Source organism: Anastrepha obliqua, chromosome 5 (assembly GCF_027943255.1).
Source record: "Anastrepha obliqua isolate idAnaObli1 chromosome 5, idAnaObli1_1.0, whole genome shotgun sequence".
NCBI classification, from domain to species: Eukaryota; Metazoa; Arthropoda; class Insecta; order Diptera; family Tephritidae; genus Anastrepha; species Anastrepha obliqua.
This window is the reverse complement of record NC_072896.1, coordinates 31,793,951-31,819,730: the sequence shown is the minus strand read 5'-3', so window position 1 is coordinate 31,819,730 and position 25,780 is coordinate 31,793,951. Positions and strand designations below refer to the sequence as shown.

General features: G+C 37.9%; 1 protein-coding gene and 2 pseudogenes across 1 annotated transcript in view; 2 read left to right on the top strand and 1 right to left on the bottom strand.

Moving 5' to 3' along the window:
* Positions 1–25,780, bottom strand: part of LOC129248687 (uncharacterized) — a 151,920-nt gene that overhangs the window by 19,197 nt on the left and 106,943 nt on the right. The window lies entirely within an intron of this gene.
* LOC129249563 (U2 spliceosomal RNA) lies at positions 9,190–9,376 on the top strand (annotated as a pseudogene).
* Positions 9,965–10,151, top strand: LOC129249546 (U2 spliceosomal RNA; annotated as a pseudogene).

The following is a 25,780-nucleotide window of genomic DNA, read 5'->3' as shown; positions in this document are numbered from 1 at the left end:
GTGGCACGAAACATTTTAATTATTTTAAACGTTTTATTGCGGCAAAGAATGGCTAGATATGCACTCAAAACACATTTACACACACACACACACACACACAGACATGCAGGCAAATAAACTTAGCTTGACATACCTATTTAGTAGTGCAAACAAAAGAAAAAGAGGCAAAAGGAGGAAAGCATGCAACAGCAGCAACTGCCAGCGTTTGTGACGAGACAAAAGTGCCAAGATAGTGTCGCGTACACAATGAAGTCCCAAGCACGCACATATACATACCTATTAAAATACATATGTATGTATGCGTTTATGTACATGAAAACATTTAATAGCATTGAAAAAGACAAAAGCTTCAACGAAACTACGCTTAAAAGGATCTCACTAAATGTGTGGGTACCTATGAATGTATGGGTGTGAAAAGGGAGTGAAGTGTGATTGAAGTATGAAGTAAGAGTGCAGGCGTTGGCGGACGGAAATGAGAAGCTTCACATACGGGCACATAACATTTGGGCACAACATCCGGAATGCCTTGCGTGGGTACCTGCCGAAGTCGGCCTTATCGCACGGTGCCCAAAAGCAAGGCAAATCATTAATCGTGCCATTAATTTAATCCTTTAACGGTCTCTTCCCTTATTTTAAGTACTACAACCTAGCTGCGATGCTGGGCATTCTCGGTAATAGTCATCATCAGATGATCCGCATACTTTGAGGAGAGCTCCAGCTGCTTCTACGCGTCCAGTTAGCTTACACCCTCAATAACAGGAACAGCACGGATCAACTGAGCGTTGCTCGCTTTGGAACCCTTAACTATTCGCCTAGAACTTCCACATTTGTGCGCAAGCGTTCGATAGGAATCGCTTTCAATAATTTCCAGAAACCATCAGAGTTCCTTACCGACTGTCCACGATCGAACTACTTTTTCTGTAGTTTGTGAGTTTTACAACAAACTGCTTCAATAAACTGCTATCCCAGTTTTCCTCTTTACTAGTGGTGTCATCTCCGACATATCCTATGGCGTTCCCATTTCAACAGCTCCACCAACAGCTGTCTTCATACGGCTTCGGAGGGAGGAAACCTCAGGACGGATTTTGAAATTGAAACGTTCATAGGCGGCTGCCGTAGCCGAATGAATGGGTGCGTGACTACCAATCGGAATTCGGAGTACAGTGCTTCGAATCTCTGCAAAAAACCAAAATGAAGAAAAAAATTTTCTAATAGCGGTCGACCCTCGGTAGGCAATGGCAAACCTCCGAGTGTATTTCTGCCATGAAAAATCTCCTCATAAAATCTACCGTTCAGAGTCGGCTTAGACTGTAGGTTCCTCCATTTGTGGAGCAACATCAAACGCACGCCGCAAATAGGAGGAGAAGCTCGGCCAAACACCCAAAAACACCCTTTTTGGACAATTATATATATAAAGACATCGATGTTCATACACTACCGGCCGGATAAACGATCTTAGTCATCGTCCTATGACTAACGACGTTGGACATCAGCCCCTCCACACCCAACACGGCTTACCGAATTCGCTGCTAAAGCCTTTCGAATGCGTAAAACATGACCTACTGAACGAATGATGGTGTTAGCAAAACGCAGCAGAGATGAAGTCCGCACCGGCGCGCCCAAAAGCAGCTGCACGTCACACGGTCGGACAAAGTAAACTCAGGGACGCCGGCCTCACCACCAGCCTAAGGTATGGCAATCGTCACAACCAACGCCCTGCCGGATGGAATACTCTTCGCCTTACAGAAATGGATCGACCAATGGGGAGCCAACGCCGGACTCGAACAGTAGGCTAAACACAGTACGCTGTAGTCGGAACACCCAGACATGGTATTCAACCCTTACGCTGTACAACACCTATACAAAATAAAAAGCGCCTATCAACACTTGCTAAGGATAAGCAATACTTTGACTCGACGCACCGGCTAACACGTGAAGGAGCAACGTCATACGCGCAATATTATGTCCGCTATAATATCTACACAATTGGGCGGATAATCTAGTGATGTTCTCTGTCTGCCCGATCTATAGTAGCTTTTTTGCCCGTGCACTCGCCATGCATTGATGGTGGAGCTATATCATCAGAACTGCCTGAATTCTTATGCAGCGATCACGCGATTACAGAACGGTGCTCAATAAGCGTCCTTTCAAGTACAGCCAAGGTGTAAGCATGCTTGTCGCATTAGGAAAACAAATCTTTGCGTAGACACCAAAAATTATAATTATGCCATTTACTTTTCCATCGGATGTTGTACCTTCAGCGCTAGCGCACTCTATCCTGTGCCGTCTTTACTGCAATCTAAAAAAAGATGGTATTTTTTCTAATTACGACGGCAACTGGTTCTATGGAAAATTTCTGCTTTCGAATTGTTCCTAGCTTTATTAAATCCAGAGCTCGTGCTGAATTTACATACAAGAAAGTGTATGCAATTTTTTTTCTCATAAGGTATTATGCGGGACTCAAACAGCTCTCTTCTGCTATGCTTACTCTACCAAACTGCCAGGTATATTCTTAGATGGTCTATGAAGATTGGTTGATTATTTGACAAAGATTTTCTTTCACTTCCGCCCTTATTAGGCATAGTAATAAGTTCGCGTTTCAAGCTAAATGACCATCAAAATCCATACAAATTGTATTACCATGAAATATGCGTGAAATTTCATATGTATCTCACGGCAAAGTAGTACACATTTTTTCACACTTATTTAAAATGCAGGAGACATTTAAAATTTAACAAAAATTGACAGTTCGTTTGCGAGTGAAGTGCCTGAGTTTGAATACTCAGAAGATATAGAGATTTTTAACAAAATTTGCCAATTGTTTCTGGGGCGATGCTCATAAATGCTTTGACGTTTCTTCTCATTTGACAATCAATGCTGCTAGGAACATTTCACGGCAACCTAATGGCATGTAAAAAAGTGGGTAGAAGGAAAGTACGGTGAGGTTAACTATTATCTCACACAGTTTTTGTCCGGACATGGGTCCTTTCGCAAGTATTTGTGGTGAATGGGAAAAGTGAGCCTACCAAACTGCATATATGGAAATACTGAGAGGTGAAACATAGAGATAGCAGCTCTGCAACGAGCTATTGGTGTATTTACACCTGAAGAAGTAATCGAGAAAATGATGATAGGCGAAGAAAAATGGAATGCCGTCGCAAATTTCGTGGAGGATATTATCCGAAAAAAGAGCGTGAAATGGAAACTTATGTTGAAAAGCATTGAGCATAGGTTTCTCAAAACAGGCGACCCTGGACGCAGGGTGAGTAAGTAAGTGTCCTTCTTGCGACGCCGTTTTGGCCCTCTACCTCGAAGCAATGCAGAAGCATCCCTGGTGTGGAGTGAAAAATCGAAGAAAAGAGGAGAGATATTTTTAGTGGAATGCCCACACACGTAGTAGCGCTGGTTACTATGTATATGGTACGAAAACATTTCTAACCCAACCTCACCGACAAAACAAAAAAAAAAAAAAAAAACAACATGGCATGTTGCTGGCGAACTTTCACTGCTGCGAAGTTAGTACCAGCCTTTAACATGTAAAATTATTGATGATACTTCTAGTCGATGCAAGGCGGATTTAAGTTTGGAAAACCACGTCAGATGGCATTACGCTTCAGTACAACTTGCGAAAAACTTAAGGAATTGGGAGCTTTTGATAATAAAATTTGTTAAAAACAACACTTAGGGCAAATAGTGTCAAGCATCATCTACGTATGCATGGAATTTACTATGCGTAGTGACGGCGCATCAAATTCAAAAAATCCAAAGCTCTATACCAGCCCTCTCTTGCTTTTACATAATTAATTCAGAGCGAAATAAATGGGATGAAATCAACTTCATACTCTTGAATGCCATTGCAAAATATCGGAGCCAGAAGTTCTGAGGAAATTGTAAACTTAAGGGCTGACCGCAATATCCTTTTATTTACCACATCAAGAGGCGAAGTTCTTCTTTGTAAACAGGAAATTATGTCACACTGCGGTAAGCGTGAAATGGAACAAATATTAACGCGCATATGTGTATGTATCTGTATACAGTTAGTTACATTAGAGGTGCACAAATGTGAGCAATAAATAAGAGTACTCGTAAGTAAACCTCAAGCGACTTTTATTTGTATGCCTGTCAGGGTGTCAGCGAGACAGTGGGACATAGAATGTACAGCCTTTGCAACGCTTCGACTAACAATTCAGCAGACACACACACACAGACACATATGACCAAGTGCTCAAAGTGAATTGAATTGTATAAAGGGAAACACAGTTTTTTCCAGGAAATACGATATACGAAATGGTGCGTTGGGCGGCAAAATTCCTGCTTCGATATTGAAAATGAAAACGTTAACGAAAAATGAGAAATTAAATTAAAAAATGAAAGTAAAACGAATTTAATTCGTTGCGGAACTAAATGGTGAAATATGGCAAATGACTGAACAAACAAAATTCAGCCGAATATTAAAAAAAATCGAAAAGGAACTGTCAAAGAAAATATTGACAGCAGCAGACAGCAGCTGTGAAGGAAGTATTCGTTACAATTTTTTTCTTTTTCCTTTTTTTCGCTTTTTGTTTTTTGATTTTTCCAAGTGAAGAAGAGAAAAGGTGGAGGCTGCGATGTTACGCTTTCGTATCTGATACTGACAAAGAAAAGTAAAGCATACAGATACATTTGTACGCATTGAGAAGACTTTCGCTGTATAAGCGAATTTACATACGAGCAACAAAATGATTTCTTTATTTAACGCCCCTTTATTAACTCAAGTTAATCAAACCACTTGAAGCTGCGGCGTTTATTTATAAGCAAAGTAGAAAAGCGAATGAGAATCTAAGTAAGAGCGCAGATAAGAGAGCAGACAAGATGCTTCGATGTTACGCTTTAGATTGCTGTTATTCGGCTCTCAGCGAATCTGGCATAGTCACCTGACGGACTGACGTCACTTGGGGTGTATTTAACAAAAAACGGAGATTGTGTTGATGATATACAAAAAAACTCAACCAATGACAATTCGCTGCCGTCTGAGCAACGACTGATTGGACATGTGAAATAATCGTGGAGAATTCGGCTGCCGACTACCAAAATAACGTGAAAATCAAAGTTCCCCTCACCATTTCCTTTATCACCACAGCTAAATAGCAAACCTGGAAATCTATCATCTCTGGGGTGTGGTAAATATCAGACCGTTAACCAATTCTCTGAGCGAATTTGAAAAAAATTCAGCCGATAAGCTGACGTAAGCGGGCTAATGACAGCGATTCGTTCACGAAAAACTTGAGATTGTGTTGGTGATATGCGAAAAAAAGCCTAATTTTGCTTCATTGCCGTCTCAACAACGGCAGATTGGACGAGTGTGTGAATTCGTGTGAAGTGAGCGAGCAGAATTCTGCTACTTAGTACTTGACGACGTAGCAGCTTTATATTTATATGCGAATCTTCAACCATTTGGATACAGAACACCCGGCCCTAAAACAGCCGAAACAGTAATAAGAGCATAAAAATACAGTAAAAATAATCAGAAAAATAGTACAAAATTTTTAATTGGAACATTGACAACACAGCCATTAAAGACATTATTGATTTTCAAATTGATCTGATTATCTTTGTAGACATCAGCTTGTCTGTCGCAGTAAATGGTTATTGGTGGTGTTGCAACAGAAGAGGTCCTGACCCACTTTTTTTATAGCCACTAACTCAGTTTGAAGCACACAGTAGTCAATCCATCTGTAGCTCTTCTGACTGCAACTCTTCCCTGCCAACCCTCTTATTTCGTCTTCAGCCATCAGTGAAGATAGCAATGGACTCTTGGTCAGGGTACTTAAAGTCATCCCATTCAAATGCGCTCAAGATTCTTGTGGAACAATTTTTTTTTAATTCATCTGCAGCTCTTCTGACTGCAACTCTTCGCTGCCAACCTTCTTATTTAGTCTTCAGCCATCAGTGAAGACAGGAATGGAATCTTGGTCAGGGTACTTAAAGTCAGCCCATTCAAATCGCCTTAGGATGCTTATAGAAAAATTGTTTTCCAAGCGGATTTGTGGAGCAATGTAAGTTAGCTCCCTGTACGTTCCCGGAAGAGTTTCCTGAATTATTTTATTTCCACCAAGACAACCACAAAAAGGATACTGGATTCTGGAAATATCGCTAACTGATTTTAGAAAATTTCTTCCCTAAGCGAGAAAAACTTTTTTAGTGTACAATTTTTTAATATCCTGATATTTCTAAAGGTACGAAAATCCAATAAAAATAAACAAATTTTCAATCAAATTTCTTGCATTTATTGCCACGAATATACGAGTATATAAAACACCATTCACCAAGGCACATTTACTGAGTTAAAGCGAGCATGCGACACTTTATTTCTTAGCAAAGAAAACATAGCGCAAAAAGTATTTTGTTGATTAAGTAGTGGAAAATAGTGTTCTAAGGCGTAAAGCCCACTTCTTCCGCTTCTTCTTCATACTTTTCTTTTTCGTATAATTGCAAGGCCTAAAACATCAAGATAATGCACACAAAAGCCGCAAAGAGAAGCCCAGCCGCACAACCATATCTGCTATCAACACCTCAACAACTTTTTCAACAGCAGCCTACACACCAAAGACCACATCTCAACTCGAGCAACAACAACGGTGTGCTGACGTACATAAAGCACGTTGGCAGAAAAAACCGTAATCTGGGAATTTCAGATCAAAAGGAAATGTGTACACGCATTTTCATACAATTACACACACACACGTATGTATGTATATATGTATGTACGTACGCTTACTTTTCTCTGTCCAACCGCCATGGGATGTTGTACTGCACATACATACACACATACACACATACGAGCACAATACTAATTTGTTGTACATAAAGGATTAGTAGGTGGATAAAAGTGAATATAAAAGACAGAAAGAAGTACGAAGGCAAGCAAAAGTAGCGGTAAGCAGAAGGATGACAGTAGCAGCAGTGTGTGGTTTTTGGTTGGGTAGGCTACTTTTGGACACTGCCAGCTTAAATGTCTCAGCATGTGGTTGAATAACTTTGAAATACTAAATACTGTGACAAAGCAGCAGCTTTCGGCTGAAGCTTATAAGATGAAAGCAGGTAAGCGCACATGCATTGGAGGATGAACAGAAAATTGGGCTCTCAAATGTGGTTTTTGGCAGGACAAAATTGTATTTCAAAGATGTTGATGATTTCTATATTTTCATAGCCTAAATGCTTATCATTAGATGCTAACACAGTTGATGTGGCATAACATTTTGGGCATGCCAGAATGTGAAAAGATATTTCGATTTTCAAGGGATCCACATTGGGAATTGAAACGATTTTTATTCTATGGAAACTTGCGATTATTGTATGAGAGAAAGAGAGAGGGAGAGAGAGAAAAAGAAGGAGAGGAAGTGAGTAAGAGAGAGAGAAAGACCGAGAGAGAGAGATCTAAAGAGAGAGTGCGAGAGATAGAGCGAGAGAAAGAGAGAACGAGCTAAAGAGAGAAAGAGATAGAGCGAAAGAGAGAGAGAGAGAGATAGAGCGAAAGAGGGAGAGAGAAATAGAGCGAAATAGAGAGTTAGAAGGAGAGAGTGAGAAAGAGAGAGAAAAACGAAATTAAATTATTTGCTACTAAACCGTAAAGATATTCGTGGTGAAAATAGTTCAGAAGGTGTGGTCAAGATCACACCATTAACCGTCTCTCAGCGAATTCGAAGGAATAAGCTGACGTCTCCGTGGCCACGACAGCGATTTGTTTACGAAAAAAATCGAGATTGTGTTAGTGATATACGAAAAAAAAATCAACACAGCCTTTGTTCATGTTGCTTTGTTGCCGTCTGAACAACGACTGATTGGAAGAATGTGTGAATACGTGTGAGATGAGCGGACAGAATTCCGTTACCGAATACCCGGTGAAGTGGTATCCGAAGTTCTCCTCACAATTCGGTTTTTTATTGGTCAAACCTAGTAATCCATCATCCTTGTTCCAATGCAGAATTCTGCTGTTCAATCCCCTATGACATGGCAGCCAAAGTTCACAATTGCTGAAGGTCAAAACAGGCAATAGATCATCGTTAAAAGAAATTGAATATTGACCGACAGTTTCAACTTCTGTTCAGTTTTACTTGTATTTTTATTACTAGGTTCCGGCTAGTCAATGTTTTCATATTTAAGATAAGTAATTTTTGAAGCAAATTGCAAGCTTGGTTAACCAATAAATTTAGGTTCATAAACCAACGTGAACTTTGGCTAAAAGAGTTAAGCAAGGGAAACTGGGTACCAGTGAGACTTTACGCTCATTTCACCGATTTTTTGTTTTTTAAACAGACTTTTGTATTTTTTCCGTAATTTTTTGTGGAAATTTCAAGCAAATCAGAGGAAAACTGAGGAAAACTGCTCTTGCAAGACATGTGGGGAAACTAACTCGGAAATCTGGTACGTAGATGGGTCGAGGCTTACGGCTTTCTTTGGCTTGAACTTTAAGTCCATAACATAAAAATTCTGTAGCAGAGAGAATGCTTTCCAAGAGGTACAACTTCGAAAAGCATCTGCATTTCGCTAGACAGGCAGGCTGTCTTATGTACAATACTGTCTCACATAATATCATCCAAACTCACTGAGCAATGCATCATTGTCCTCAGTACCCTGGAATCAAGGAACACCACTTCGTTGGCCTGGGCACCAGTGTATGAGAGTTACGATGGTAATGAACAGTAGTCTACATGACCGAAACTAGGCGTCAGAATAATAATAAATTTCAATGGATCTGAACACTTTTGTAGGCTTACCAAGGCCCTCATAAAGGAAGTAATACAAAGCCAAGAAGAGTTTGCGGAGAGCAGGAATAAATACATTTTATATCTAATACTCTTTTGTGCAAAAAGGACGACTTTTATTTTTTTTTTTGAAGTGAAAACTTCTTTAGAATCGTTGGGAGTGATTTGAGGAAAAGTGAAACGAAAAAAGCGACCTACTTGGCTACGAAGCGTTATATTATATGTTGATATAAAAGTAGCGACGAACTAAATAAAAATAACTTTTATTTTTTCTTGTGATTCGAACCGAGGATTTTGGATCGGAAGCTCACATTGCTAGTCGCTCGGCTACCGCGCCATGCTGTCGTTGTTGGCCTAAAAGTTATTTAGTTACGAAGCGTTATATTATATGTTGATATAAATAATTTTTGTGAGCGTGTAATTCTCAAAAGGGTTTATTAGGTTTATTATTTAAAATGTATTGACTAGGTAGTGTGGTTATCAGCTTAACATCTGATAGATCCTCCATCGGAGGACAACAAATGTTAAACTAATTTTTGGAAATGGGCGGAGTGTTTTAGGGGCGGCTTGCTCCTTCTCTGCCACGGGCTGACCCGGTATTGCATTACCGCCGGGATTTCAGCTTTGAATAAATACAAGAAAAAATATACTAATACATTTAGCTTTGGTGGGAAGAGCCATAAATTTTTATGTGAATACATGTAGACGAAAATGGAATTTTTTTTTTTTGAAATTTACATTGTAGGACATTTCTGATTATTTATTGAAAACAGTTTTTTGGCTTTTCTATTTTTGGTTTAGATACTGAAAGTCAGTTTAAGTGAATCGGTATAAATATTTCGTACATTAATTTTTGAAGTGAAAACTTCTTTAGAATCGTTGGGAGTGATTTGAGAAAAAGTGAAACGCATTACAACATATAAACGTAGCGACGAACTAAATAACTTTTAGGCCAGCACTGACAGTATGGCGCGATAGCCGAGCGGCTAGCAATGTGAGCTTCCGATCCAAAATTCTTAGTTCGAATCACAAGAAATAAAATTTTTTTTTTTTTGAAATTTGCATTGTAGGACATTTCTGATTATTTATTGAAAACAGTTTTTTGGCTTTTCTATTTTTGGTTTAGATACTGAAAGTCAGTTTAAGTGAATCGGTATAAATATTTCGTACATTAATTTTTTTTTTGTGAGCGTGTAATTCTCAAAAGGTTTATTAGGTTTATTATTTAAAATGTATTGACTAGGTAGTGTGGTTATCAGCTTAACATCTGATAGATCCTCCATCGGAGGACAACAAATGTTAAACTAATTTTTGGAAATGGGCGGAGTGTTTTAGGGGCGGCTTGCTCCTTCTCTGCCACGGGTTGACCCGGTATTACATTACCGCCGGGATTTCAGCCTTGAATAAATACAAGAAAAAATGTACTAATACATTTAGCTTTGGTGGGAAGAGGCATAAATTTTTATATGAATACAAGTGGACGAAAATGGAAGAAATTTGTAAGTCTGTTTCTTCGGTCCGTTTGGGTATTTTTTTTTGACAACATCGAAACCAAAGCATTTGTATCATATTTTATCTATCATAAGCCACTCGTATCATTTCGCACCCTAAATACAAAAGGGTCACAACTCAAAATTTTCCAAAACTGAGTTTTTTGCATAAATTAATTCAGAGTACACATTTCTAACTGCTGCAAATATTTCGTTCACATAACTATCTTCTTTAACTGGAAAAATACAGTTATGTCTATTTTTATGTCAAGTGTGTTGCTTTTGCACGATCAATTAAAGAGAATTATTTTTAGTTGCGTTAATGGGCTCAAGAACAGCTGATTACTTTTATTACACATAAAGAGTTTTATTTTGAGTTCTGCCTCTATAACTGTAAAAAGTGATAAATTTCGTGGTATATTATTTTGCATTGTGCCTCTTTAGTTGTGAAAAGTGAGTTCAATTAGGTTAGGGAACTTATAAAATTAAAACATTTTATCAGTTAAAAAGGCACAACTTAAGAAAATATCACTACTTAATCGAAAAAATTTCAGTTAAAGAGTCATAAATCAAAATTTTGTTTTATTTTCGCAAACATAAAATAAAATTGAGAAAAATATAGTAGAACCTTCTTCAATGTTGTATATTTTCATGATGGAACAATATTTTCTTTAAATATTACAATAATTTTTACATAAAACGTTTTTCGTCTCTCCTGAAAATCTTGGTATTTTGAGTTGTGACCCTTTTGTATTTAGGGTGCGATTTGTTGAAATTGAAAACATTGAGGATGAATAATGATAAAATGAAGAAAATAAAATATGAACTTTATAGCAATATTATAATGAACCTATAATTATCCTGCTCCTAATGCTGCTTTCGTCTTATTCTCTCTCAGTTTGTTTTACGGAAGGTTTCACTTCTATCAAGTCTAACCGTTAGACTGGTACTTTTTTTTCTCGAAAAACATTTATATTTTAATCAATACATACAATATATTATCTGCTTCGAAGGAATCCTAAATCCGAACAATATACTAGTACAGTTGTGTCAGCGCTTTTATTAAGCCTTTAAGCTCTTTTTGGCCTTGGCCTCGGCCTCTTTATTTTATTTTCTCTGTCGATACAAATCGTCTTACTCTTATAGCTCTTTTCAGCTTTGAGGGTAGGAAAAAGTGCCAAAAAAAAAATTTGGGCGGAAACTACAAATTATTTGATTCACTTTTTCGATAGCAAAAACTCACCAACCACACCAAAACACGCCTAAGTTGTGTATCTATCAAAAATGCATAACGGCGGCATCGAAAATTTGGACCATCGGATGGAGGTGTGCCGCGGCGGCCATTTGGCCGATGTTTTGTTTCATACGTGATTGAGCCATACCAGTATTATCATAATAAAGAGAAATGACAATATTTAAAAAAAAAATTCTATTTCATTCAAAATCAACACCGGCCCTTGAAACTTAACCACTCTATAGTATTGTACTTTAATCTAGTTCTTCATAATGCTCAGCTACTTTGGTAGGTACTACACCGTTTCTTCTACGTCTGATGATTCACAGCTACGTCAAAAGTTTCTGGTTCGTAGTTCGCGTCTAGCCACCAGTACCTATGGCTCTATATTACAGTGCCAAGAGAGCCTTTATTACTTATTTATTGGATGCTCGGAAAGCTAGCAACACTAGTGTAGGGTTGTTGCGACTCTGCGCCTATTTTAAAAGCTCTTAGATGAGAAAAGTTTCCTGCGAAAAAATACTGCTCAAGTCTGGTAATCGAAAAGTCCTCTCGATATGAATTTTCGCTAAATAGAATACTACACCAACGGTCTTAAAATTACTTGAAAGCAGAGTAAAATCGCTAGGGTAGGTCACCGCCTTAACTATTTAGGCAATGAATATTGGACGCAAATCGAAGTTTTCTTCCAGAGATTTTGCTTTTTCTAAGTTTATTCTACGGTCCTCTCGTTAAGCATTATTTATACTCAGGTCCGCATACAAATTTCACTTTGGCTTAGGTATCAGCCAGTGTGACCGTCAAATATTTATCGCTGGACGACACCTGTTACGTCCCCAGCTTACGAGGATGATTTCAACTCCCTTGGCAATCTTTGTAGTGTAAGTGCTAGCACACATTAGTGCAGGACCCGAAAAGCACAACTGTTACATCGCACAGAAATGACATCCTTTCAAACCCCATTTCTGCACAGCCTTAAAAAAAGAACTGATTTTTTGTTTGTTTTGTAAATAATGCAAATTCGTAATAAAGACGACAAAACACTGACTTGAGCAGATCTTCTGCTTGAATGTCTGTTAACCTTGCTAGTGCAATTTGCTTCGTTCTGTTAAATAAATTACAAGTAACTCTGGCAGCATTTTGATGCTTTCATTTAACAAGTTGTTGTTGTGCCCATGTTGCCTTAGTTGTCATTACCTTGATGTGCCCTTCAACCTTTCACGTTTAACTGAATTTACCTGCCATATTTGCATATGGCATCAGGCACAATAGTAAATGCATACACGCATGCATGCATGCATAAGTGCAATTGTATCTGTATTTGTGAGCTGCTACAAGTATTTGCTTTTACTATTCCATTACCTTAGGAAAAGCTGTAACTTAGTTTTTCTGCTACTTTACTCATTATACAATGTGCGTTGTTTGCTGTTTGTATACACACACGCACATACCCATACACATACACACTTATGTATATTTTACGTACATCCACACTTATATTTGCATAAATCTAGGCGCCTTGGCAGGAGATATATTTGCACATGTAAGTATTTGTAACTATTTGCGTAAATATGTGAATATGTGTTTATGTGTGTAGGCGTCTAAATGCATTATAGCAAGAATGCTATAAAAATCTATAACAATACTATAAATTCTATAGTCCCAGCCGAAAATATTTCTGGCGAACTGGGTACTATGACTAGTTCGCAACTCCACCAGCACTGATACGGATTTATATGTCGCCACTTTGCTTTTTAACAAACTCATAACAGGTGGCGCAAAATTAATCAATTATGGAAAGATTTATAATATTTGCAAATATCGTCCTACGGCAATCATATTTGACACTTGTGAGCTAGACATCTGTAGCATACAAACAGACAAGCAATGGAGCACGTAAGGGTCAAAATAAAGATTTCCATCATTCAAAATAATTTTTTTTTTGTAGTAAAAAGTTGAATGGTTAATTTTGCGCCACCCGATTAATTTTGCGCCACCCTTTACATATGACAATCACCTCTGTGAACTTACGACTGCGCTCATATCCCTAGCAAGCAAGCACCGATTTCCCCCCAAAGCAACACAAAAGGCATCTGGATCTTTAGAGCCTGCTGGATCTTTATATGCTGCACTATGTCTATATTGTCATAAAGCGTATGCAGCTAATCCAAACTAGACTTTATAAAATATGTATGTTTGTTCGCCAAAACCATGCTCAAAATGCTCTGATTTGCACTTAAAGCTAATCTCTCCTCAAAGGCTTTTTTCGACATTAATTGCATTAACTTAGAAAAAGTTTTTTTTTGTAGTTTTTTTTTCTTTTTGTATTTTGAAACTATTTCTCATGGAAACTTATTTGTGAATCTCAGTCAGTAAGCTTCTTCGAAAATGGCCTAAATCAATTAAGAACTTTATGCTTAATTTCTTGCTTTTTATGTAATATTTAAACGACTGGTTATTCACAACACCAGCTCTGAAGTAGTTCCTCATAAATAGTGAAATCAATCATTTAATATTTGAATATTCAATATTTATTGTAATAATAATATTTAAAACATTGAAATCTTCAAATATTATTTCTAGGAAATGTCAGGGCATATTTAGCTTAAAACAAAAGCTGTTATTATAAAGCAAGTGCTTGATTAATACAAATTTCACAAGCATATTTTTGAATTTCACCTAAATCAAGTAAAAAATGTACAAGGAAAAATAGTAGTAGGAACACTTCTTCTTAATTGGCGCGATAACCGCTTACGCGATTTTGGCCGAGATTAACAAAGCGCGCCAGTCGTTTCTTTCTTGTGCTAACCGGCGCCAATTGGACACACCAAGTGAAGCCAAGTCCTTCTCCACCTGATCTTTCCAACGCAGAGGAGGCCTTCCTCTTCCTCTGCTACCACCAGCTGGTACCGCATCGAATACTTTCAAAGCCGGAGCGTTTGTATCCATTCGGACGACATGACCCAGCCAACGAAGCCGCTGGATCTTTATTCGCTGCGCTATGCCTATGTCGTCGTAAAGCTCATACATCGTTCCATCGTCTGCGATATTCGCCGTTGCCAACGTGCAAAGGTCCAAAAATCTTACGCAGAATCTTTCTCTCGAACACTCCAAGCGTCGCTTCATCGGATGTTGTCATCGTCCAAGCTTCTGCGCCATACGTTAGGACGGGCATGATGAGAGTCTTGTAGAGTGTTAATTTTGTTCGTCGAGAGAGGACTTTACTGCTCAATTGCCTACTTAGTCCAAAGTAGCACTTGTTGGCAAGAGAGATTCTACGTTGGATTTCAAGGCTGACATTGTTATCGGTGTTAATGCTGGTTCCTAAATACACGAAGTCTTTTACAACCTCGAAATTATAACTGTCAACAGTGACGTGGGTGCCGATACGCGAGTGCGCCGACTGTTTGTTTGATGACAGGAGGTACTTCGTTTTGTCCTCGTTCACCACCAAACCCATTCGCTTTGCCTCTTTATCCAGTTTGGAGAAGGCAGAACTAACAGCGCGGTTGTTAAGGCCGATGATGTCAATATCATCGGCATACGCCAGCAATTGTACGCTCTTATAAAAAATTGTGCCTGAGCGATTAAGTTCTGCGGCTCGTACGATGCTCTCCAACATCAGGTTAAAGAAGTCACACGACAGCGAGTCACCCTGTCTGAAACCTCGTTTGGTATCAAACGGCTCGGAGAGGTCCTTCCCAATTCTGACGGCGCTGCTGGTGTTGAGCAACGTCATCTTACATAGCCGTATTAGTTTTGCGGGGATACCAAATTCAGACATCGCGGCATACAGGTAACTCCTTTCTGTACTGTCGAATGCAGCTTTGAAGTCGACGAAAATATGGTGTGTGTCGATTCTCCTTTCATGGGTCTTTTCCAAGATTTGGCGTATTGTGAATAGTTGGTCGATGGTAGACTTTCCAGGTCTGAAGCCACACTGATAAGGTCCAATCAGTTGGTTGACGGTGGGCTTCAGCCTTTCACACAATACGCTCGCTAGAACCTTATAGGCGATATTTAGAAGACTAATCCCGCGGTAATTGGCACAAATTGCAGGATCGCCCTTCTTATGGATTGGGCAGAGCACACTTAAATTCCAATCGGCAGGCATGCTTTCATCCGACCATATTCTGCATAGGAGCTGATGCATGCACCTTACCAGCTCCTCGCCGCCATGTTTGAATAGCTCAGCCGGCAGTCCGTCGGCGCCCGCGGCTTTGTTGTTCTTTAGCCGTGATATTGCTATTCTCACCTCGTCATGGTCGGGTAACGGAACGACAATTCCGTCGTCAACGATTGGGGTATCGGGATCTTCACATTCTCTATGACATGCGCAGCTGTCACCGTTTAACAGGTTCGAGAAGTGTTCCCTCCATAATTTAAGAATGCTCTGTACGTCAGTCACCAGATCGCCGTCTTTGTTCTTACAGGACAACGCCCCGGTCTTAAAACCTTCTGTAAGCCGCCGAACTTTCTGGTAAAATTTTCGGGCGTTGTTCCTATTGGCCAGCATCTCAAGCTTCTCGCACTCACGTATTTCGGCCTCTCGTTTCTTCTGTCGGATAATACGTCTCTCTTCCTTTTTTAGCTCTCTGTAGCGATCCCACATGGCTCGCGTTGCGCCCGATCGCAGCGTGGCTCTATAGGCGGCATCCTTTCTTTCGGCGGCAGCATGACATTCCTCGTCGTACCAATTGCTTTTTCGGGCTCGCCGGAATCCGATTTCTTCTTCGGTGGCGGTACGTAGGGAACGAGAAATGTTGCTCCATTGCTCGCGCATGCCGGTGTGCTGGGCAGTGCTCTCCGAGAGCAGGAGTGAGAGTCGAGTGGCGAATCTTCTGGCTGTCTGTTGTGATTGCAGCTTTTCGATGTCGAACATTCTTTGCGTAGGTAGATGCACGTTTTTTGCTGCACAGAGGCGGGTGCGCAGTTTGGCTGCAACAAGGTAATGATCCGAGTCGATGTTGGGTCCTCGGATCGTACGTACATCTAATACACTAGAAGAGTGTCTTCCATCTATCACAACATGATCGATCTGGTTTCGCGTTTTTCGATCTGGAGACAGCCAGGTAGCTTGGTGAATCTTCTTATGCTGGAATCTGGTGAAGTCGATCAGCCTCTGTCCGTTACCGGATGTTTCGTTGTGCAGGCTGAATTTTCCGACTGTGGGACCAAAAATTCCCTCCTTGCCCACCCTGGCGTTGAAGTCGCCAAGCACGATTTTTATGTCGTGACGGGGGCAGCGCTCATAGGAACGTTCCAAGCGCTCATAGAAAGAATCCTTGGTCGCATCGTCCTTCTCTTCCGTCGGGGCGTGGGCGCAAATTAGCGAGATGTTAAAAAATCGCGCTTTGATGCGGATTGTTGCGAGACGCTCGTCCACCTGAGTGAACGACAGTACTTGGCGACGAAGTCTCTCTCCCACAACAAATCCGACACCGAATTTGCGCTCCTTTACATGGCAGCTGTAGTAGACGTCGCAAGGTCCTATGTTTTTCTTACCTTGCCCCGTCCATCGCATCTCTTGGATGGCAGTGATGTCAGCCTTTACTCTCACGAGGACATCAACCAGCCGGGCAGAGGCACCTTCCCCATTAAGGGACCGGACATTCCAGGTGCATGCCCTCAAATCGTATTCCTTATTTCGTTTGCAGGGGTCGTCATCAGTGTTGGAAGTTCTCATCCGAGGCTTTCTTGCTGTTTTTATTGGGGGGGCTTTTTAAGTGGCGGGTCCCAAACCCAGCGCACAACCAGCTATGCTGGGATGCTTCGCCTTCTCACTTTAGCTCACTCCCGAACGGGTGTTCGGAAGCTAACCAGAGGATACGTGGGCTAATCCCGGACGTTGTGAGCTGCTTGAACCATATGTAGAAGAATCGTCCTGGCCACTCCCAAGTGAATGGCGATCAGTAACTTTCCCCACTTGCGTGGACACTAGGAACACTACCGATATTAATTACGGAGTATTTAGTTCAAACTCTCAGATTCACTAATCTAGTGTAAGCAAAGTAAATGAAAGTATGGTCTAGCATAGGAAAGCTTGTTTCGTTTTGGAGCTTCCAATTTGATTCACTTTGACTAGAATGAATAAATAACTGGCACACTTTTTTTAAATCGTTGAGTCTTGTAGGTATAGTAGTTACCGTGTCATTTTTGGTGTTGGGCCGCGTAGAAATTTTAAAATTCAAGTTTTTTTTTGTTTGGTTCAAAGTTTCCTTAACAACAAAGTTTCGAGACCAACAATTCCATATACCATAAAATATTCCCTATAATCTTAGGAAAAGGTGTTGGTTTGACAGTCGTCAGACGAATATAAATCCGGTTGTTCAGAACAAAATGTAAAGAAAAAGCTATGAACATTTTATTTTATAAGGAGGAAATGCGTTACATGCTCAAAGAAAAATATAATGAAAAATCAACGAAAATTTGCAGCCACTTCAAACTTGTACTTTAAAAATGATCAAGAATTGCAAGAAAATTTAATGGGCTATAAAACTTTGTACCGAATTTTTTTTAAATTCTTTTATCTCATTAATTCTAATTCAAATTATTATAAATTTTTGTACAAAGTTTTAAAATTGGATTTATATGACAGTTGTTGTAGGTTAACCTAATTTATATATGAAATTAAAAAAATGAAGAGTTAAAATTAAAAAAATAACTGATCATAAAATCGTATATTTGTTATTATCGCCATTTGTTGTTATATAAGCACATATTTTTTCCATTACTACTGGGACTTGACAGCTTAAAAAGAAAGTATGTTTGTTGAAAATAGGTTTTGAGGTCGAAGATTTTTTTTAACCACACTTTATCTTGTATTCTGTCTATACTTCTAAGAATACATTAAAAAAGTGGCATTGATTTAAGTATTAAATATACATTTCCTGTAAAATACTCTTCCTAGTAAGCAAATTTAACATTTTATAGGTAGCTCTTAGATGAACTGGATCCGAGTTTTCCTTCTCAATCTCAAGAAGACACGCAATGGTGACATGAGAGTAGAAGGCAATTCATGTGGATGTGAGTGAACATAAAGAAATGAGAGCAATGATTTTTTGTCCATCACTTTCGTCCATGTCTTTGACTTTTTTGTCAAAAATGGTTAATATCACCAAAAAGTGTGGACAATCTAGCCCCTGGAATTTGAACTATCCACCTTCACTTTGACAGGTACTTAAATTAATGCCTCTGACGTGCCAGAAGCGCAATTTATTGTTAGACAATTTAAAGAAAAAGGCGGCCGCCGTAGCCGAATGGGTTGGTGCGTGATTACCATTCGGAATTCACAGAGAGGTCGTTGGTTCGAATCTCGGTGAAAGCAAAATTAATAAAAACATTTTTCTAATAGCGGTCGCCCCTCGACAGCCAATGGCAAGCCTCCGAGTGTATTTCTGCCATGAAAAAGCTCCTCATAAAAATATCTGCCGTTCGGAGTCGGCTTGAAACTGTAGGTCCCTCCATTTGTGGAACAACATTAAGACGCACACCACAAATAGGAGGAGGAGCTCGGCCAAACACCTAACAGAAGTGTACGCGCCAATTATTTATTTATTTTAATTTAAAGAAAATCATCTTGGAAAATATTAAAATCGGGTATGCAAAAAGGAAAATATAATCAGCCAAAACGTTGTTAGCTGGGCGTCTAAATATGATTTTTTAAGGGCTTCCGTTCAAATTAAATGTTAGGCCAATTCATGTGGGAGTGATTGGAGACGATCTCGGTACTTTCAGGTTTAATTTTTTTGTTCCTCTATTCCCAAAGGCATTTTTTAGTCCAACGTGCCACGGAGCGTTACCAGTGTGCTTAGAGTATTGGACTGAAAACGTTGCAGAATTTGCAAGTTTGAATTTGATGTTGTGCTCCACAGTAGGATTCCATAAATCCAGACTGGTTTGAGCACAGATTTTGTAAAGAAAAAGCGTGTGGTCCATTGAGATGGGAGATTTACGATTTAATAGCCAATAAATGCTTCGAAATATTAATCCTAAGATCAAGGGAAACTTTTTTTCAAACACTTTTCACAGAACTAGTGCACCACTGAGCACCATTTTAGTTTATGCCGCTTTCAACTAAGCTAGTAATCTTTCTGGTTAAGCAGGCATTGAAGAAATGAGTAACGCAATTAAGAAGAAGAATGCAATTAAGGGTTCAGGATGTGGTTTTTTGATCATTTCGGCCGTGATGCGATCATATTCTAGTGTCTTGCGATCTTTTAGTTTTTCTAACGGCGCTAATTATTTCACTTTTGGTTATCTTTATCAAAAGCAGATTCATTTGGTGAGCTTCGTATATAAAAAGGCAGCGACAGTGGTGTCAAAATGAGGATTAACTTCAGTATATCGGTTAGGTGCTCTGATTTCTTAATTGAGGTTTTCAACCCAACTTTTTTATGAAGCGATGGACGGTACTGTATGTCGCTTACTTTTTTGTTGACCTTAATCAAGGAGTGATTGGAAGTGTTGGGTCTAAGCAGCGTCGAAACTGTTTCATTTCTTTACCGTGTTTCTCTTTCACTAATATTTTAATTTCTTTTGATAATTTGTTAAAATGGATTTTATATTCAGGCGAACTTGTTTGTGGCCATATTTTTTTTGCTTCAGGCTTTTTAGCGTCTATTATAGCCTCTTAGCAGCATACCGCTGTTGGGGCCCCTTTGCAGATGAGGTCTTACAATATGGATAAAAAAATCAAAATTACTATGCCCCAATTGAAGCCCCCTGTATATGCTTTTGCAAGTATGCTTTAATGATTGCTAGTATACCTGCATGTCTAACCAACTCTTTCTAGCTCATATTTGCATTCATTGACATTTTTAATTTAATGCAATTTTAATGCATTCATTGACATTTTTAATTTAATGCGCATTTACAATTGCAAAAATTGCTCTACTCGAAAATTCTGCATGCAAGAACTTCCACATACATATGTAAGTAAACATGACTAAGAAGGTTTGTGCATATGTAAGAAAGTAGCAAATATGCAGAATAGTTAGCTAACACAGTTAGCTAGCGCAGAGACCCACAAAAAGCAGCATTAGAGATGGAGTTCTGAAAGTTGAAAGTTCTACTAATCTTCAGTTAGCCAGAATGGACTCAGGTTCTCAATTAGCACCCGCAAATGCCAGCAACGATGGTCACTAGCTGGATTTTGCTACATGAGTTTGGTTTTGAGAAGAAATTGGACGGTGGAGGATCGGTAATGCAATCGAATCCTTTAAGCGCTCAATGAAATTTATAGCCCTTCCTGTTTCTACTTGTAAGAACTTTCAAAAGTATGCTGATATTTTCCAAATTTGTTGCTAGACTTTTCCTAGGTGTCTCTCTTATTCGTATCGGTATAAAGCCTTTCCGAAACAGCTTTTCACAAGCAAAGAATCGTACGGTATTCAGTGCTCTTGCTTCTAAATCATTCCCATGGCTTTCAAAGGTGTTTTTCAGTCACTCGCAATGATTCTACTAATTAATTTTGCCGTTAACACGAGTATTAAATAAACAGGGTCTTCAATATCAAAGTCATAACTCCTAAACCCTTAATTGGTCGGTTTAAGTATAGTCAGCTGAGATTTACTTCGGGATACTCGTATCAAGCGCGTATTAGCCAATAGTTACTTTTTGAGATCTGAGTGCTTCACTGCTTCATTACCAGTAATCTAAAAGCTTTTATGTCGAATATTTCTTTTGCGTTTTCACTATTTAAGACCTGAGGTTTATAAAACTTGTGCTTTTTTCTGTTTAATATTTCTACCTAAATAAGTACCCACCTCTTTCGGATAAGTACAAATAATAAGCAGTATTTTTACGAATACGAAATCGCCCTCTTTGCATTTTATTATTGACTTTCTCTTACGTGATTCTGTCTTCGGCTGCTTTGGCACTATTTTGCAAGCTACTCTTTTGCTAGTTATTTCCACTTACTTACTTCTAACTGACTTTCCTGCATTTCCGCCTTACAACCGGACATGCAGCAATATCCTACAATGTATTTGCACGAGTCAATTTGTAAGCAAATGGGTACGCCTGCACTCGCTCGTACCACTCGAATTCATCACTGATTGTTGTTGGGTGAAATGTTGGAAAAATATATATTTATATGTATACGCTATTTTACTTCAACGACAAATGAATATGAATTCGATTGTGATTGCGATTGCTAGCCGACAATGGCCACTACCGCTTACAACATATGTACACACAAGCGCATTAACACGAACAAATGTACATTGTATGCAAATATAAAAGTCACAGATGCACACGCACAAACTTACGTGCATACTTTCATAGTTCATAAGTAAATATCGCTGGGGTGTAAAGCTAAACTACTTGGTAGACATTCTGGTTGATGTACTGGTATTTGACGGTAGGAGGTAGTTACACAGTTGCCGAATCGTACTAGTTACAAAATGACTAATTGGAGTTACATGCAAAATAAATTTTCTTTCATAATGCTTGTTGTTTGCACTATATTGTTGTAATTAATATAATTAATTTTTTTAGTTAATCTAATTATTTTTTTTCATTAATTAATTTTATTTAATTATTTTTTAATTAATTAATTTTCTTTAATTTATTTAATTATTTTTCGATTAATTAATTTTTTTAATTTATTTCTTTTCTTTTATTAATTTATTTTTTTCTGAAATAATTTATTTTTGTAATAATTAATTTTTATTTGTATTCGCTTTCACGAAGTTTCAGAACAAATAAACAAATTAAAACTGTGCATTACCCTTTTTGGTATTGACGGTAGAAGGCATACTAGTTACACAGTGGTCGCAATTGTACTAGTTACAAAATGCCCAAATGGACCTACGTGCAAAATAAATTTTCTTCCATAATGCTTGTTGTTTATATTGTTATCATGCATTTATTAATAAATGAATTTTTTTAATTTACTTATTTTTTAATTAATTTATTTTTTATTAATATTTATTAATTCATTTTTTTGTAACAATTATTTTTTTGAATTTTTTATTAATGCATTTTATTTTTCTAATAATTAATTTAGTTTTGTAATAATTAATTTTTTTTGCACTCGCCTTCATAAAGTATCAGAGCAAATAAAAAAATAAAACTCTACATTAGGGCGGGTCAATTTGTATTTATGTAATAATTAAATTTTATTTGTTCCGATTGGAGCCATAGCCATGCAAAAAAAAAATGCTTTCCATAAATCTAAATGCTTTTATTGTTGCCTTTGTTATTCATTAATTAATTTTTTGTTAAATTAATTTTTTTTTAATTTTTTTTTTAATTTTTTTTTTAATTTTTTTTTAAATTTTTTTTATTAATTTATTTATTTCTGAAATAATTCATTTATTTTGGTAAACACTATTTTTTTTCTCCTTCATTAAGTTGGAGAACAAATAAAAATTAAAAATGTACATTAAGGCGGGCCAATTTGCTTGAAATTATTGTCTTCCACAACTTTCCTAGCAGTCTTGGATCCAACATAAAATTCTAGGGTAAATTTCAAGAGACCTGATTAAAAAACGAAGCTATCTTGAATTAATACGAAAATAGAGAGGGATTTATGGGCATAAGGATAGAAAGTAGCAAAAAGACACCACGTGCTGAAAGAAAAATGGCTCTAAACCAAAATAATTGAAAATGCATACGTTAAGCGGAAATAAAAAAAAATTATACAAAAAATTTAATAAAAAAAATTTATAAACAAAATTATATAAAAAAAATTAGACAAGAAATTTAATAAAAAAAATGTTATTGTATCCAAAGATTTAATAAAATTTTTTTTTCTTCAATTTTGTACAATTTTTCTAATTCTTGTTTTGCAAGTTTTAGTTTGATTTACAACTAAAAACAATTAGAGTAACTTTTCCCATTATGTATAAAAACATTTCTAAAAAAATTTGAATAAAACAAATGTTACAAAAAAAATATTTGTATAATCAAATTTTTTCTATTTCTTTTTTTTGCAAGTTTTAGTTTGAAAGGATTCAACGACTCGCTGCTCTGTGCATAACAGGATGCCACCTATTGATCTGGCAGCGAAATCCGCGAGGAGGTTAGTGGCTGCTGGGGTATCCACCTGCAGAACTTTCGGTCACAGCTCAATTTGGAACTCAGGTTGCACAAACTATATGACTCCGTACTTTAATTCGGAGAGAAGGTTTCGCGGATATTTACTGCTCAAAACTAGGGATAAGACAGCCTATCAAGCTGTCAGACCACAGCAGAGTTTTTCAAGCGGAAGTTTTTGCTGTGGGGAAAGCCGCGGAGCTAGCCTACAGAAGAAGAAGAAAGAACTCAATAATTAATATATACGTGGACAGTCAATCAGCAATAAAAGCAATAAGCTCATATTGTATTAAGTCCAAAAATGTTCAACGGAGCAGGGAGGCCATAGAAAGGCTAGCCGCAAACAGTAGGCTGCATATCTATTGGGTACCTGGTCACAAAGGCATTATGGGAACGAAATAGTAGATGAGATAGCAAAAAGTGCTGTTAGACTACTTTTTAAACAAGAGAACGACATACCAAAACCGCTTAATACAATATACCATGAAATGGACGACTACATGAAAAGGCGAGTGGAAGCCAGGTGGACTAATCTGACCACATGCAAAACAGCAAATGTCATGTGTAGAATTAACGACAAAAAACTGACTCAATTTGTACTTACGCTCTCGCGAAAGGACTGCAGAACTATCATAGGTATGCTAATAGGTCATAATCTATTGGCGGCACATGCGTACAACATATGGATTGTTAACACGGATGAATGCAGGGTCCGTGTTAGCAATCCCTGAAATGCAGAGCGGATGTTGGGGAAACTTTAAAACACCTTCTGTGCGTTTGTTCGACATTATTAAAACGCGTTTAAAATGCCTGGGAGCCCCATTTTTTGAGGGTCTAGAGGACGGATCTCCCAGCTCTGCTTAGATTCGCCAAAAGCGCTGACAATCTACATGATGTCTCCTTTGGGTATTCGTAGAGGTCGGTCTTCATCTGGTATCGCTAGGGACCGAAAGGTCTATGCGTGGCTTATTGCCAACCAGGCTAACCTAACATAACCTTTAGTTTGATTTATATAATATATAAAAATATTACAGTAACTTTTTCCTAATTGCCGCTAATACCCCGTTTGGGTGTCTAGCCAAGCACCTCCTCCTATTTGTGGTGTGCGCCTTGATGTTGTTCCATTTACTTCCAAAATGTTAAAAAATTATATATACAGTGGAGCTGCGATAACTCCCAAGCTCAATAAGTTGAAAATTGCGGCAATTCGCAACGAAGTTTAATACCTCGATAGTACGCATTTTTTTCTAGCCGAAAGACGAAAGTAATTTTTTTCTAGCTGTTCGTGTCTGACAAAAATACTCTTTAACTCGTAATTGAAATATTAAAATCAGTAACGAAATAAAATAAAATAATCAAGAAAATAGTAAAATCGTAATATTTTAATGGTCGCTTGGATGACGTGTGACACCTATGGGTGTAATTGTCTTTGTAGCGCCATCTAGCGGATATTTAATCAAAAAGGAGATATAAAAAACAAATTCTTGGTGAAAAAATATCCAGGTAAAAAAATTTATCAAATAAAAATATTAAACCATAAAATAAAAAAATAAACAAATTGTTAACAAAAATATTAAACGCATAATTTTTAAAAAGAAAATTTCAGTAATTCGAAAAACTTAAATTTGTTACATAAGAAAAAGATTTGTGGGTAGCACTTTATTTCACAAAAACAATATTTTTTAAGCTTGAATAGCTATTTTTAGCTATTTTCAATTATTTTTCCAACTCATCCAAAACTGGTGATTTTCGGCCCAAGTTGGACCAGACTTGTTTTGTCTATTAAGAAATAGTTTAGTAACTGTGGCAATGTTGATGCAGAGGTTAACTAAAGTTCACTAAATAGTATGATGCTCATGCATAGCCCATATCGTAGGGCATGGCCTTTTTAGAATACCAGTTGCTAGCACTGAAAAGCGATAGGCCACGAACTACTTCAGCAGCAAAGCAAACTGGTAATAAAGTAGTTGAGAACTCAGAACTGTGGGTTTGACTGCAGGGGCATAAGTGAATATGCTTATGTGTATGTATGTATGCATATATGTGCCCAAATATGCATGTATGCATGCTGAATTGTGATTTGTAAACGTATTCGTACTTGAAAGTGAAATGAAGCTGAAAATGATTTTCCATTCGAAATGCATTTGAAAGCACACTCTACTCGCAATGCACTCAGCCGCAGAGGCACACACACATGCATACATGCATATGCACATTCACTTCAAAATACACCTATGAATACACATGCACCACCAAAAATCCAAGTACGT